This window comes from Astatotilapia calliptera, unplaced genomic scaffold (genome assembly GCF_900246225.1).
Source record: "Astatotilapia calliptera unplaced genomic scaffold, fAstCal1.2 U_scaffold_106, whole genome shotgun sequence".
NCBI lineage: Eukaryota > Metazoa > Chordata > Actinopteri > Cichliformes > Cichlidae > Astatotilapia > Astatotilapia calliptera.
Genome location: NW_020535626.1, coordinates 42,040 through 59,403, shown reverse-complemented (window position 1 = coordinate 59,403; position 17,364 = coordinate 42,040). Strand labels below are relative to the sequence as shown.

The 17,364-nt window shown below is 41.0% G+C and overlaps 1 pseudogene; it reads right to left on the bottom strand.

The window, feature by feature from the left end:
• Positions 1 to 202: 202 nt before the first annotated feature.
• LOC113017339 (sia-alpha-2,3-Gal-beta-1,4-GlcNAc-R:alpha 2,8-sialyltransferase-like) lies at positions 203 to 16,975 on the bottom strand (annotated as a pseudogene).
• Between the last annotated feature and the right edge of the window lie 389 nt (positions 16,976 to 17,364).

Genomic DNA, 17,364 nt, shown 5'->3' with positions numbered 1-17,364 from the left:
TCCAGAGGTGCACATGGAGAAGACACTGAAGAGGAGATCAGCCAAATTTATATTAAGTATACATCTTTATTTTTAATGAGTAGAGTTATAAAATGTTTTACTGCTACTAATGACATAGTGATCACATGTGGAGATGTGGACTGATGACGTACTAGATATTAATGATTTAACACCTGAATGTACTTTAATAGTCTGCTTTTTCTTACTTGTTGACATATTTCATGATGTTTCCAGGCCAGGCGAGCTGGAACCTTGAGCTGACCTTTATGCTCCACAAAAAAGTCCACCAACGTTCTCGTCACTGTGGCCGACGTGTGGAAGAAAAACGCCGGGATCCACAGAATGGCGCCATCTAGCTTCTTCAGGCTAAGGAAGAAGTTATTTCTGTCCTGCACAGTTAGTAAGTTGTTATAGTATTTCTCCAGGATACTGGGGTTAAAGGTCGTCATGTTGGTGCGACGCCCAACATCTTTTTTAAAGATCTCAGTCGGCGCAAAATTGCAGCGGAAGACAAAGTCGTATTTCTCAATCTGGGGACCACAGCGTGAGCCAGTGAGGATGCCGCTGTTGCCAATCACAGCACATACGTTATAGTGCTTGTTGAGGATTGGTGAGACCTCCGGGAGGAGAGAGCGAAAGTTGTCGCTGATGGAGAAGACGTATTTGTGGCTGGAGTAGTCATAATGCATCAGCTGACCGATTCGGACTGAGTCTCGAGTCAGCGTGAAGTTGTGGGGTATGTCGATGTACTGAGAGATCTCCTTCCTGCAAGATGGAAAATATATTGCCTTGTTGGAGATTTTTTTTAGCTACAACAGACAACACAGAGAAAGTCAGTCAGGTAGAACACTACAAAGCATGTGCAGCGAAAGTGTGCTGGGAGTTGTTCCAGGTGGACAAAAAATAAATAAACAAGACAAGGTGATGGCAGTAGGACTGGAAGCTGATATGTAGTCGATCTTCAGGAAGAAAGGCTCTCCTCCCTCCACTTTGCTGGCACCAGAGTTCTTACCCTGTATCTTGTATTTGTGTGGGCACATTGAACTCTATTTTGACACAAATAGATTTGGGTCTGATAATTGGTGGTAACCATAGATAGTATAAAATGGATGTAGCTACATGATGTCAACCACAGTTCCAAAGTCCTGCTTTGATGGCTCTATCTGAGTGTTTCATAATGACCATCTTTGTCTTTTGAAGCCAAATGTGAGAAGCAAGAGGCAGATATGATTGTAGGATTGCCTTGAGTAACCTAAATCTGAGACTATTATTTGACTAAGCCCATAAAACTCATCAAGAAACTATTTACTGAGGTCAGGTCAGAAGGCCAATTTCCCGGAGACTTCTTATCAAAATCTTTCTTGCAACCACAGGTATTGCCCCCTGGTGCCATTAAAAAGAATCTTAAGAGGTTTAAGGTATCTTCATTGGCTGATAGCGAACTCTACTAAACAGTTAGGAGTCTGTTGAGAAAAGTGCCTTCAGTTTTAGAGCAGGAGGATGTATTTTAAAATGTGACTAAAACACTTAACTGACTTAAGTGATGCTCTAACTTCAGACTTGAAACTTCTTTAGATTAGCATCAAACTTCTGGACTTTAATGTGACTCGCTATGACTACACATAGCTTGGACTTGTATGTTTTTGTATTGTAGAATATAGGTCAGTAGCAGCCCTATCCACAAAGAAAAATCTACTAGATGAATTTTAAGTTCATGCTTTCATTTTAGCAAAAAATATCTTGCACTAAATCCAGAAGAGTTTCAAAATGGTCCACAATCAGTAAACAGAAGTGATACTGGGCTCGGATTCAGTGAAGTGTTTCTGAACAGCTACCCAAAGCTTTCACTAACACAAAAAATGTGGCAAAACCTTTTTCACAACTAACACTTGCTGTTGGGAGTGCTAAAGCATGTTAAGCTTTCAAGACCATCAGAAACCAATGCAGGAGACAGTTTTTGTGTGTGTGTGTGTGTGTGTGTGTGTGTGTGTGTGTGTGTGTGTGTGTGTGGTGTGTGTGTGTGCGTGTGTGTGCGCGTGCGTGCGTGCGTGCGTGTGTGTGTGTGCGTGTGTGTGTGTGTGTGTGTGTGTGTGTGCGTGCGTGCGTGCGTGTGTGTGTGTGTGCGTGTGTGTGTGTGTGTGTGTTCTACCTCTGCTGGTTAAAAGCAGTGCTGTTGTGCCTCCATTTAGAGGAGTTCTGCAGGTCCTCGCTGAGAGCGTTGGTCAGAGAAGTAAAAGCTGGATCCAAATACTTCATCGCCAACTGGGAGCTGCACAGAGGAGGCAGAGACATGTCAATTAACTTGGTCCTCTTTTTAATGAAAGTAAATCATGCAGTTGCACTTAGAAATATTTTATGAAGCATTTTAGCTTTTTGGTAAACCATTAAGCAGCTTTGAATATCATCAATGGACATAATAACAAAAGTCAGGCAATCAGGCAGGTTTTGACCAAGCCAGGATACAAACACATTTTATTTGGTAGTAACAAACTGTGGCTTAGTGGCTTCTGAATAAAACTAGAAACTGCACAATAGTACAGCAACAGTCTGAGAATAAATATACTAAATACACTTTTAGTGTGTCAGAAATATTCATCCTGTGCATATCTTTACATGAAGTCAACAGGCGTGTTTTTTAAGAATAAGCTAATTATTAAAGAAATCTTTTTTTTTTTCAAACAATGCATATTATACTGGTATGAGTGCCCAAGTGTTTTGAGTTTTTTTTTTTTTTTTCATATAGCATTTAACACTTGCATGCTGGTCAGCTTATGCTCGGTGGGTCCTCCAGCACCATTCAGACACCGACAAGTGCCTTGAACTGCAGCTGGCGACTGTAAATGTTGTTCTGTTCTGGAGAGAGAGTGTCCAATACCACCAACTACAGAGTGTTGCCAGTGATCCATAAAAGGTAAGGAGCTGATGCCACTACACTGAGCTCACCAAAGCTGCAGAGCAGAACATGGATTACAGTCACTAGCAGCAGTCCAAAGCGGTGGAGTTGGAGCCCATCCAGAGAAGCAGCTTCTTGCACTGTTATGTCGTTATGTCTTCTTGCACAAAGTATGTGAGGTGTGATCAGAAAGTTCTAAGGTAGTCAATAAAAATCAAATTTGAACAATCTTTCCATCAGGTCAGCATGACTCCTTCTACAATAAGCACTTGATTTCTTCCACTCGTGTCAAAACTTTAGTCATTCCCACTTTTATTTGCATTTTTAAGAAAGTTTTAAGAAAGATGAAGTTGCAGGGATGCAAATCTGGCCAGTAGTCCAGTTAATGAGTAGGGACTGCACTGATATGGCCAAGCATCTTTTGATCGCACCCTCGTGCATGCAGCATGCATGCCAGCCTTTCTTGCTACAGCCACAAATACTCAATGATATTTAGTTGGGCAAATACCTGGAACCAAAAATGCTGAATTGTTTTAAAAACCTGTCTGATTGTCAGCTGGTGTTTTTTCACAACTTCTTTACAGTGATGTTTTAATAAAAGTAACAAAAACAATATGGCTAAACTATTACATGAAAATATAAATAAGACAGGAACTGTAGATGGGAACTCTCCATTCATAAATCAGATTTTGTCTTTTCTCCACAAAGCTAAATGCTTCCAAAAGAAACTTACTGAATGTGAAAGACTTTAAAGAGCCATTTTGCAAATATCTATCATTCTGTTCATTTGGAAATCAGCTGCAGTGAAAAACAGCTCATTCATTTACACTCAGCTCAATGTAAATGCAGACTTTCAGTCTCTTTCCTGCATGCGAATCTGGTTTAGTCAAAGAATAGACTCTTCGGGATTCTGTGGAAAAATGAGCAATAAGGCCAAACAGTTGCATCAACTCTGTCCATCTTAACAAGTTATTCATAGTGACATTGAGGAAATATTGACTGTTCAGCCTAATACAGTTTCATTCACTGTGTCTGTGTTTGGGATGCTTTTAAAACACTGAATTCACATCAATGACAAAACAAACGTGTTAAGATGAACATTTTTATTTGCAGTGCAAGAAGGCCCAACTTTAATTTCTCGGTAATGATAATCGTCCTGAACATTTGTAATAAAACCTAGACTCAACAAAGAGATTCATCAGGTAAGTATTTTAAAAGAATTTCTATACACCGGGTTTTGCAATGAAAACTCGACATTTTGTATATAGTGAATTAAGCCTAGACTAAAACAAAAATTCAATGAAGGTCTCCACTGGAAAGTTTTATTCCAAGGCTTAATCCCTGTCTGGGAAAACTGAGTCATTAAGACTAGTTTCCTGCCACAGACTAAACTTCAAAATGTCAAGATTTTAGGTCTCTAGTATGACATGGGCAAATAATAGTTGATCAAATACTGTTTGAAGTCCTTGATGTTTATCCTCCATGAAGAACCAGGTTCGTGCAGGTGACTGCATTAGGACAGTCCAGAAAGCAACAGAGGTAACTTGGACTGTCCTACCAGGCAAGCCAGTAATGACTGGTTGCTAGGGAAAAATATGCACTCCCTGACCAGTTGGCGTGGAGTTTGCTTGAGATTTTTGAAAGTCTATAGCTGTGTCACAAAACGTAGGCCGCATCCTTCGGAGGACCCAGCCTGGGCCGGGTCCTTCGAAGACCAAGAAGGCCAGAAGTGCGAGGCTGTGAAATGGGACGGTCTAGCCTTCAAAAAAAATTACATTTTTAATCCGAGTGACTTATATATCATGTTTAACCTGAGTAGTGAAAGACAGCAGGGTCTGAAAACGATGAAGCTGGGAGTCCGCTGCTCTTGCCGGCTCGAGTGACCATTGAACCCCCCGGCTAGCTATCAAGCGGGTGGGTAAAAGACGTCTCCGAAAATGTCGGAGCACTTTTGCAAATATGCGATGTCTTGATAAACCAAGCAGATATTTGAAGTTTACATGGCTACTTTCTCGTCTGAAAATATGTTAAAAGTTTATTTTGTGACCCAGAAAGAGCAATAAGAGTAATATTAAAACTTAGTAACGGCCGCCATTGTTGGAAACTGAAATTGGCTGAGCCGTGCTATTTATTCTGGGATATGGTGGGCCACGAAGGACACACCCGACCCATCCTTCAAATTTGGGGGAAATGAAGGACGCATTTGTGAGCCGTATTTGAAGCAGTCGACGAATTGGGACAGCCTTCGTCGCCTGGCTGTCACGTAATTGGCCTTCAAATGTGGCCTCCGAAGGATGCAGCCTACGTTTTGGGACACAGCTTATGACTGCTTTCTTCACTAGCAGATGGTTGCCTGTAGTTTGAATGGAAGACACCAACCTGTCTGCAAACACTTGCCAACTACTCTCTGAGCAGCAGTGAAGCTAGACAGTGCAACACAAGATTAGCACAAGGTAGCTCTGCATATTTGTTTTGTTAGACTTTAAAACCAGATACCCTTTCTGACATAACCCCAAAGGTTATAAAAGTTATAAAAGTTGGCATCTTTCATGCAAACTACAGGCAACAATCTGCTAGCAACTAAAGCAATCATAACGAAGTTCTTTGCCGCCACCTAGTCACTTGCCACCAATTAAGAGAATGCACATTTTCCCCTAATGAACTGGTGGCTCGGCCTCTATTATGTCTGTGCAACTCAGGCGTTGCTGTAGCATCTGACATTTTTGCAGACATTTTTTGCAGTTTAGGAGTTGAATCTGAATCAGCATGAAATACAATTTTTACCATTAAAGCTCTACAAACTGGAGGTTGGAAAGGATCTAAGCTTGTATGTAAGACTTCTTATTTTGAATGTATTTAGCTGTGTATGCTCAAATTATAATGCTCACAGATTACAATGAAATGCTGAATCATTTTGCAACCTCTGCTTAAACTGAGTAAGGTTGCAATATACAAATATACATCTAATTTAATATATATATATATATATATATATATATATATATATATATATATATATATATATATATATATATATATATATATATATATATATATATATGGTACATTTCTTCATGCCATGTCAAATTCAGCACCACAACATTAACAGGGCTCAAGTGAGCATTCGTGATCTTAATTTTGATTTGACTTGAAAGATGGTAAGTAGGCTGGCAGGTCAAGCTTTAACAGCAGTCGACTGACATACATATACCCATTTGATACATATGTGATTGACATAAACCCGGATATAAAAAAAGAAAGGCTTGCACTGCATCCTTCCGTTTTTAGCATCAGCACTCTTTATTCACCTCAGGTCGGGTTTGCGAGGTGGCCTCTCACTGCAGGAGGGGCGTGAAACAAAAAGAAAAGATAAATAACTCACTCGTTCTTCATTGACATTTCAAATGACACCCACCACTTTGGAGCTGGAGACCAGGCATGCAGAGGCTATAGTGCGTTTCAAATACTCACCGCAAATCATCTAAATGGCCTCAACAGCACATTTATAACTGTGACAGCAGTATCAAAAATAAGAAGACCTCCAATCATCACACACAACAAAGCACAGATTTAAACAAAATACTTTCACTGTAATGGGAAAGTGAAAACAGGCATTTTCAATCAAGAACAGCGGTACATTTTTTTTTCTAAGAAACTTCCGCATTGGCAAAATGGATCGGTTACAAGAGTCTGAAAGATGATTTTAACCCTCTGATGTTTCAGCGAGTACAATTAAGAGGCTGGTGGTACATGTGGTTTTGAGTGAGATAGCTCTTGGTTGAGATTACATCACATGTAGAGACTATGCAAAAAAAGAAAAGCTCCATAACTATAGCTCCCTGCATCTAGCTATGTTTGTTACTGTATACAAAGCAGGTGATTTGAGAGATAGCTTGAAACCTTGAGATTATTTATATCTTAACAAAACAGCTCATCAGCATGATTTACTTTCAGAAGCTGTGGCATTGCTTTCATTCCTCTTCAGAAAGAAAGCAATGAGAAACTAGTGACATTTTCTTCCTGATTAAGATATAACAGCAAAGATAACTAATATCATTTGAATTGTAATATTGATTGGCAGGCAGAAAGTCCATGACATGGACTAAAACCTTCTCCATCCAATATGGCTGCACAGTGATCAGAGCAATCACCAAGTTCCTGATGATAAATTAGGGCTCACGCTGCAACAACATGACAAGAAACTTGTCCACTAACAAACTGCTTTCTTTTAAAAATGCTGCTCTGCTCCACATCTAACTCACTCTGAGCGTAACCTTGGCCTGCGATGGTGGAAAAGGGGGAAAATTATTACAGGCGGGAGGAAAATGAATGCGGCACTCGTGTTGTAAATCAAATCAGCCAAGGACGGCCGGCCGGCCTACAGAGCCCTCATCAGACCTGCGCTGTTTGAACATCGCACATGACCCAACATGTCGGACAGCAAAGATTTACAGATTTCTGTGGAGCTCAGCTGCACTGTCCCTACTAAAACCTGCTTCTTCTTCCTATTTTTTTTTTTTTAGCACAGGTGATTTCTGCCATCAGTCTTTGTGAAAAGCAGCTCCTGATGTTTTCTGTTCATATTCTAAGATAAATGACTGTCTGCTGCGTGACTGGACAGAAAAATGTCAACACCTTTTTAAGTGCATTAGACTGTGGTTCATTGTTTCACACACACTTGTATATTTGGTGACTTTTTTATCATTCTTTCTTAGTTATATTTTTATCCATCAGGTCTGTCAATCAGTAGCTGCTGACCAGCCATCCCCGGTCCACACCAACTGCTGGCCAGGCCACTGTTGTGGTAGTCCTCGATATCATCCAGGTTTTTGTTTGCTACTTGTATGGGCTCTAGTTCTCCAGCATTGGTGTGAAATCTCACAAGGGGGATGCACACAAATGCCAATTAAACTATTTCAAATTTAGGAAACAAGGAAAGAACTTGAACTGGTGTGTGTAATCAATGCAATCAGTGGTATAAATGATTGCTTGAGTAAAGAAATGGTGTATGGTGTAGTGTAGAAAATCAAATAAAAGACCAAACAACATCCAAAAGGTGGCTGAGGGAGGAGAACCACACTGAGGGCTTATAGCACTGTTAGACTGGGCCCAGGTGGTGCCAGTGTGACTGACTGGAAGCAAACCACACCACATCTCCAGTGTCTACAGATGAGACCTGCCACACAACAGGCTGAAAGGAAAGTTTAAGGAACCAATCAAAACATGAAACATAAGTCGCTAAAGTTGCTGGGAATCCAGTTTAGAAAACTGAGCACACCTGGCCACCTCCAAGGTCTGGGCTGTGTGGACCACTTTGTGTTCATGGGGACGGAGGTAGAGTTTTAGCTCTAATCATCAAATCTAAGACGAGTGAATGGTGAAAAATGGAAAGGAGCTATGCAGGAAGCTGTGCAAAGCTGCACAAAGAGATGACCTGGAAGGGGACATCCCCCAAGTTAATCTCAGGTTTTTTCACTTCACTTTTTTATGAGCAAAGTTTCTGTACTTTTGCATCACAACTAATGCTAAAAGGAAATTGTGCTTTCAAATGCAGTTTTCAAACAGAACACTATAAATATTTGGACAAAGCGTGTGTGTGTGTGTGTGTGTGTGTGTGTGTGTGTGTGTGTGTGTGTGTGTGTGTGTGTGTGTGTGTGTGATATTTCAAAAACTTGTTTAAAACTAAAAAAAATTATTTGAATTTTTTTTTTATGGCCGATCTCTCTGAAAAATTCCAAATTAATCACAAATAACATTCAACCACTAAAACATTTTTTTCTTTTCAGGAAGTAAGTAATCAAGTAAAACTGTAATCTTGATAAAATAATAATAATGTGCTTTACTATTTTTAGGTGTACATTTGAAATTTCAGGGATAGCAATAATAATATTTTAGAATTAAAAATATAATTTTGATTAACAGCTTGTGCACACAGGTGTATTGATGGTATCAGAAATATAAAAATGATTTTTGGTAATTACCACTACTGACAATTTAGGGCAGCTGTGGTATAAACTTTACATTTGTTGGTGGTTTAATGAATGTGTTAAGCACTGTATACAGGAGACCCTACGGTGGCCCCTAGAGACAAAGCATGTACAAACTCCAAAACACTTACAAACTCCAAAACACTTACAAACTCCAAAACACATGCAAAATCCAAAACACATACAAAATACAAAACACTTACAAACTCCAAAACACATGCAAACCCCAAAACACAACGGAAGTGCTCCAGGACGCTAGGAGCAGTGTTGAGCTTTTGCTACCTAGTAACTACACAAGCCAGGAAGTACCAATGACCGGATTTGGGGTCTGCAGCCTTAAAGGTCGCATTTTAAGGCCGATTACGTCACAGCAACACGACGAAGGCTGTCCCAATTCAAAGGCTGCTCGAAATGCGGCCCTCAAATGTGTCCTTAATTCCCCTGAATTTTAAGGATGGGTCGGTGTAGCCTTCATGGCCCAACATATCCCAGACTTCATAGCGCGGCGGTGGTGTGGATAATTTTGCCGGAAAAAAAACGGCGGAAGCGGAGCGGACGAAGAGTAAACTTTCAGAAGTAAGTACTGAATATTATGTCACTTATTTAAGCGCAAATGTTTTTATAATGATGAACATTAAAACATTACTGTTGGCAACATGTCGGGAAAGTTATGTGACATTAGCGATGTTTGTACTAACTTGGTTTTAAAGCCTTTACTTCAAAATATACGCCGTTCAATAGCTGACTTTAATCTTACAGAGAATCTGATGATTTTATGCGTAATTAAAGTCAGTCATGTCAGTCAGCTGACGGTTCACTCGTTAAGCTGAAAGAAAGATGCTTTAATCACAGGAGTCACACATGTGTCCACTGTACCATCTGGGCACTGTTCTTGTTTAGCACTCGTAATAACACAAACACTAAATCCTTCTTCTCTGGTGCTGTTTTGTAGCAGTGTGTACACCTGAGACTGTCACGTGTCTGTCTGTCCTGCACTCTCTCTCTGTTTCTTTCTCTCTGATTGTGTAATAAAAATATGAACATGTATTTATAAGTCACACTTGTGTTTGAATCCTGCAGCTTATCACACATTTGATTTCCATGTGTGACAACTGCAAGTGTCCAGAGTGAGGACAGACTGAGGGACCCACTGCTGCACATCATCTGTGAGGCTTTGCACCCCTGATGATCCACCAGGACAAACTCAACAGTGTGTGAGGAAGAGGAGGAGGAAGAGCCAGCAGCAGCTGACAGTTGGAGAGAATAGACAGACTGTTCCCTGTTTGTGAAGGACTGCTAGGAAAGTTTAACATAACTAATTGTCTGTCCTGAATCATTCTTATTAGGTAATGTTCAAATAATTTTATCATTCCAGTGTTTCCAGTGTGGGAGAAAGTACTCAGGGCCTTCAGGTTACACACTATGAAAGGCAGCAACAAGTTTAATGTTCAGAAACCTAAAGTATGTATCAGCAGCAGAATGGAACTAAAAATAAATGTTTGTTCCAGTTCTATGAAGCTTTGAGTATTTTTGGATTAGTAGCACTGCTGTGTTTGTTGCATCATATTGCTGTAATTGTTTATATGCTTTATATATTCTGAGGTAAGTTGATCTATAGTGTTACATCATATTCTATAAGGATGTTATGTGTTTGTAGACTTTCTGCCCAGTTTGACCCATTTAGCAGAATTCAGCCTGTTTAAGGCTCTGATATCGATTCTGTATGACTTAAAGCAGTTATGACATGGTCTGATTTTCTCAAAGGAATATTTCATATATCAGTCTACTCTTCATTCTATCAGAAACAGTTATCACAGCTTTTACATTTTCTTTTTACACATTAATGTAAGCATTGAGCCAAACTTAGTAATGCCAACATACTGAAGGAACAACATTTGTCTCTTATATATGATACACCTATATATGCACTGTCAATATACATTTTGAACCAGCTGCAGATGTCAGAGTAACAACTGACTGACCCCCACATAAAGTGCGTTACAGTAGTCCACAGGGGAAGAAATAAAAGCATGGATCACGGTTTCAAAGTGCTGCCTAGGAAGAAAAGATTTCACTCTTGCCAGTCGCCTTAAATGATAAAAATGGACTGGTCCAACTTAAAACCAAGGGCAGTAACAACAGGTTTAAAATAAACTTCCAGGGGTTCTAAATCAATAGAAGAGGACTCACAGGGGCCACTGGGTCCAAACACCAACAAATCTGTTTTGTTTTCATTCAAATTTAAAAGGTTTAGAGCCAACCAAGCTTTAATGTCATCTAGGCATGTCAAGAGAGGTTTTATTCAGATGCCATCCTTCTGCTTCAGTGGCAAATAAATTTGGCAGTGAAGATTTAAGGTGATAAGATATGTAAATAACTGCAACTTGAATCTGTACTGAAGCTCAGTATTTGACACAGAGTTCATGTTCACTGCTGTAATAGCTAATAATGATTAATATAATAACCATAATATTGGCCATATTATATTTACATTACAAAAGTGATATGACTTTAGTCTCATGAACAACATTAGCTAATTGTTATTTACTATCTAATCTTAAATGACTGTTCAGTACAGAAATGAAGCCCAAAAATCATGTTTTACTGTCCTGTGGTCTCAGCCTCAGATACTTATCAAATCACACAAAGCTCTTGTAGAAACAAACAAACAAATGAAAAAAAATGTTCTCCTTCATTTCTGTCAAACAAAGTTGTATGACACGTTTCCAGCTGTTAGTATCATGGTTGCTAGGCAACCTGGGAAGCGCGAGGGAGACTAGAGCCTATGTGTTTGCAACAAACTTGCCGTTTATTTTGCAAATCGAGTTCAACACTGCCCCTAGCGTCCTGGATTTGAAGTTTGCACATGTTTTGGATTTTGCATGTGTTTTGGAGTTTGTGTGTGCTATTTGGAATTTGTAAGTGTTTTGGAGTTTGTACGTGCTTTGTCTCTAGGGGCCACCGTAGGGAGACAGCTTATTTATTAGGATGTTTTACTTTCTGCACAGATGTTTCACTTTAAAAACTTTCCAGCGGCTCACAAAATACTCCCCACCCCCCTTACTGAATGTGAAACATCTGTAGGAAGATCAGCCTAACACTGAGGAGGAGAGATAATTTGGAAGCTACAGAGCAGCGAGTGTGACATGACTGATGACATGTTGTTGTACTGATGGAATTAATGTTGTGGAAATGCACTTTACATTGTATTTAGACTGTAAGTTCCTGCAGTAAATGTAACTCAAGCTAATCCTTAATGTTTATAATCAGTCTTTATGAGGAATAATGTTTTAAAGACAAACCTGACAGTAGCTGTAATACTGGCTTGTATGAGGATTTACATCAATTTTGCCACTTTTATACAATGAACACATTACTGGTGTAGAATTAGTATAAAACCTGGAATTTGGAGACAGATGAGGTCAAATCTGAGAGAACTTTGTAATCTGAGTGTGTCTAAATGACTGATGACTAAATAAACCACTTATGATGAACCCGCTGATGTCTTTGGTTCATATATTAGCCAGAAGTCCTGCGTAAACACTGGGAATATACACTCCTTATTAGGTACACCTTGATATTGTAGTTTGGACACCCCTTTACCTTCCGAACTGCTTAAATTCTTTGCGGCACAAATGAGCTTTGTGACATTTTGCGTTATCCTGCTGGAAGCAGCCATCAGAAGATGGTACATTGTACTTATAAAGGGATGATCATGATAAACAACAATACTCAGGTGGCCTGTGGCGTTTACATAATGATCAGTACATACTGAGGGGCTCTAAGTGTGGCAAGAAAATATCCACAACACTATTCCACCACTACTATCACCACCATCAGTCTGAACCATTGATCAGAGACAGGTCGGATCCATATTTTCACGTTGTTTACACTAAATTCTGACCGTTTCATCCAGACACCACAACAGAATCCAGACTAATCAGACAAGTCAATGTTTTTCTAACATTCTGTGCAAATTGTAGCCTCAGATTCTTCTTATTATTTGAGAGGAGTGACACCCTGTCTTCTGCTGCTGGCATTAACAAGGTATTTTCACCCAGAGAACTGCCACTCTCTGGATATTTTCTCTTTTTCAAACCATTCTCTGCAGACCCTAGAGATGGTTGTGCAGTTAAATCCCAGCAGATCAGAACTTTCTAAAATACTCAGACCAGCCTGTCTGACAACACAAAAACCATGCCACATTCAAATTCACTTTATGACCTTTCTTCACCATTCTGATGCTTGGTTTGGATTTCAGCAGGTCATCTTGATTATGTCTACATGCCTAAATGCACTGGATTGCTGACATGTAGCTGGCTGATTTAGATATTTGCATTAACATGTAGTTTGTTGGGTGTAATAAAGCGGCTGATGAATGCAAATGGTTTTTTTTTATAAGAGCAAAACGTACGTCTTCCTTCATTAGAATAAAACTTATAAAATTAAATGAGAGTGAGAAGTGCTGATCTAGTTCACAGCTGTGGGATTAAGTGACAGATGCCCTGTTTTTCTTCAGGCTGACACACACTCACACTGACTGGAAAACACACTGACGTGTACCACATTTAGATCGGTTTATTAGGACAAAGCTGTCTCCTTATTCAGTGGGGGAAAAAACGCCTTCCACCAGTGATGAGTTAGGAAGCAGTCAGTGTCATTCTACGGTGTATTAACTGCAAATTGATCAATAACAAACGGACACTTTGATAGAAAATGTTAAGCTGAACCAACTCTGCAGTGTTTTGATCAAATTGCCACCATCATCTGTTTTCACCTAATCAGGGGGTGATACAGAAGTCCCACCTGCACTTGCAAGTACAGGCGTAGCATTAGCAGTAAACAGGATGTACCACGCTGTGTGGGCCTGTGGACCCCGTTTCGACTTTTCTTAGTTTAGTTGACCTTAGAATGAAGACGGGGAAACGGGAGGCTATAAATTTAATCTGTAGCAACATCTGTAGTGAAAATAATTTTAGATTTTGGAGGAAGAGCATGCTGCTATTTTTGTTAAACAGGTGCTAGAAACTGTAGCCTTGACTTCCTGGAAATTTAACAGAAGAGAGAGGAAGTCATGCTCCTGTTCTTTCACATAGAGATAGATGTTCTCTTTTCAGTTATATAAATATATTCGTTATGGATCTCATGTGGGTTTTGTTTTTGTTTGTTTTTTTCAACTTTAGGGAGATATGTCAGCTGTTTCCTGTGCTGACTGTCAGACATAAGTGGCATTAATCTTATCACATAAGAGACAAAACAGAAAAGGTGAGAGCAGTTTATAAAACCCAAAACTGAGAAGTTGCCTCAAGCAAGGGAGTTGCAAGGAAGTTCAAGTATCTTGGGATATTATAGTCAGGTGACGGAAAGGTAAGAGGTTCAGACTTCCAGAAGAATCTTAAGTACAGCGGCTGCTCCATGTCAGAAGGTACTGGCTAAGGTGGGTATGGCATCTCAATAGGATGCCTCCTGGGCACTGGGGTGAAAACCCAGGGTAGTCCTAAAACCTTCTGGAGAGATTATATTTTGCGTCTGGCCGGGGAGCACCCCAGGATCCACAGGAGAAACTGTGGCTGGAGAAAAATATGTCTGGAATACTGTCACCTGATGGATGGACGGATGGATGGATGGATGGATGGATGGATGGATGGATGGATGGATGGATGTTTTAACATTGGTCTGTAACTGTCTGGGAACTGACATATGGAATGTCAGTTCCCAGACAGTTACAGACCAATGTTAAAAGTAGTGGGGATGCTACAGAGTTAAGCATGACCATGAGACATGTTCCTTCCATCAAATTCAAAATGAGCTAATATGTTTCTTATCCAGTCTTAGATCAGTTTAAACATTAGATTAGATTTGTGTTTATGAGATTTGTAAATCATGTTATTATTTTTTTATTTACACTTTACACAGATTCACAACTTTTGAGGAATTGGGGTTGTATAACTGTATGCTTTAACACTGTGGTTTTCCGTCACTGTAAATCAGGATCTCAAGTCTAAACCAGAAAAAAGTGCAAGACAAGCTAGACTTAAGAAGTACAACATGTTTCAAAAACTAAGTAAAGGTCACCCGGCTGAGTTAGAGTATCTTCTTTAATTTGAATTCCTTACATTAATACACACAGCTACAGTTTTGAACAACAACATGGACACTCTCTGAGACTGCTGAGTCATTATAAGAGTTTTGTTTCTCGTGTCTTTAACAATGTCCTTACTGGAGTTATTACTTTAGCAAAACCGAAAAGACTGGAGTCTCTCCTTAAGCAGACTGACTCCAAAGTCAGCAGTTACTTAAGTAGGAGGAACAGCAGATTTTAGCACTTCCTCCTTGGTTACACTGTTTTTTAATGCTTCCCCTCTGACTAAGACCCACTGCACAGATTTACTAAATTACTGAACCCAAAGAGGAAGTCATAAAAACTGCAGTTATTCATTACTCAGAAAAAAATGAAATGAAACATTTAAAGCTCAAGTGTGTGGACACAAAAATGAGTGAGAAGGTTAAGGTTCAAAGATGTTTAAGTGTATTAATTCAACTTTAAATTCGTGGACATTGTTTACATTTACAATGTAGGCTATTTACGGGAATGTGGTGTCCACATACTTCTGGACATTCTTGAGTGTAAATTATGGAAATGAGCTTGAGTAAAAATGAAAAAGCAGGCAGGCCTCACCCAGCAGAGAGGCCTTCGCCTGAGTGTGACCAACGCCAAAAAACGGTTTCTTACTGATGCAAAAATAAAAAGCAAACACTCAGCTGCTGCGATCCAAACAACCTGCAGGTCCACAGCCTGGCCTGGACTCACCGAAACCCCGCGTGGAACATGTACATCCTGGGTCCGCCGTTGTGTCCATATCTCGGGGTGCTGAACAGGAAGTCCTTCTTGATGGAGACATAGCTGATGAGAGACAGGATGAGCAGCGCCACGCTGAATATGACGAGCCCCAGCGCGCTCACAAACCGTACCATCCTGCCCCGATGGAGGAGGCTGGCCCTCCGGCCCAGAGGATCAGGAACCGGCCAGGACGAGGAGAAAGCGAGCACCCAGGCGCACCGCATCAGCGGCACGGCGACGGCGGGGGCGCGGAGAGGACGAGGCGCGCTTGACGCAGGTCTCAGAGCCCACGCGGGGAGGAAGCGCAGAGGCAGGGAGTCGGGGTTTCATCTGCTGCGTGCGAGCGGAAAAGTACCAGCGGCGAAACAGGAGTGCAGAAACACAGGAAGGCCGCCAGCACAGCAGAGAGGACGCTCACACGCGGACCTAAAAACGCCTTCCATAGATGCCGTGCAGGCTGTAGGGACGCGCGTTTGCTGCCAGTTTCATCAGCTGAGCGTGATGCAGAGAGAAAGCGGAAGAAAAACCCGCGTGACACACTGATCGTGGATGTATCCCAGGATGGAGAGGAGGGGGGAGGAGGAGGAAGAGGAGGGGGTCTTCCTGCTGGCGTGCAGGGTCAGATTACAGTTCATAACCTCGAGGCAGGAGATGAAGCGGCGGCTCGCGGCATCCTGCAGGGAGGAGGTGGGCACTGCATCCTCGGCGTCTCTCTCTCCTCTTCTCCTTCTTTCTCTTTCTCTCTGGCAGTGTAATTAATTAAGGCCAGGGTGTCGCTTTAAGGAAGCGCAGCTCGTGTATCTGGTAATCAGATAAACAGTTCCAGCAGCATCCGAGGCGGAGCTCCGTGTCCTGATGGAGGCAGAGATGCGGAGAGAGAGCGAGCAGGAGAGAGGAGGCAGCTGAGGCGTCATGTGTCGCTCTGTCTATAGACGCAGATCTGCAGACACGTGACAACATTTCACTGTTTTCAGCTCGTGACAAAGCAGCCGTCAGTTTAGACTGAGTGTTAGTCTGCTGCTGCGTAGACTTTCAGTATTTGTTAAATAACAGAATATGTGACTCATGAGTTTCTGCGAGGGTGTTGCTTCTCTCCTCTGCTGCAGTGCAAAGGGTCACTTGAACTCGCTGTCCACTCAATGTGTCCTAAGTTTCTAAATGCATCACTGGGAGTTTTAATTTCCTTTTCTGACACATGGTCATATGCAGGACCGCATGATGCATGGCTACTTTAGAAACCTTATGACATGAATCCCAAAAGGCTGATTCTCTTCATCTGGACGTTTTCAGTGGGAGAAACGTTTCGTGATAATCCAAATGACTTCTTCAGTCTCAGCTGACTGCAGGTTTCCCCAATCTTATAAACAGTACATTTCCACAATATCTAAAACCAGCCCACTGAAGGAACAATGGGCTGTGAGGTCAGTTCCTTGATCATAAATATGCAAGTTGTCATGACCATTGATCAAAGACCACTGATCAAAGGCCATGAGTACCGTTCACAGAGAGTTCGGGGATGGCTGCAATCACAGCATTATAAGATGGTGAAAAATGTACCCTTAGGCCCCCTCCTCGATTCAGAGATGGTCTTTCCCTTTTCATGTAAATGGCCTCCTTGACTCCGCGCTTAAACCAGCGTTCCT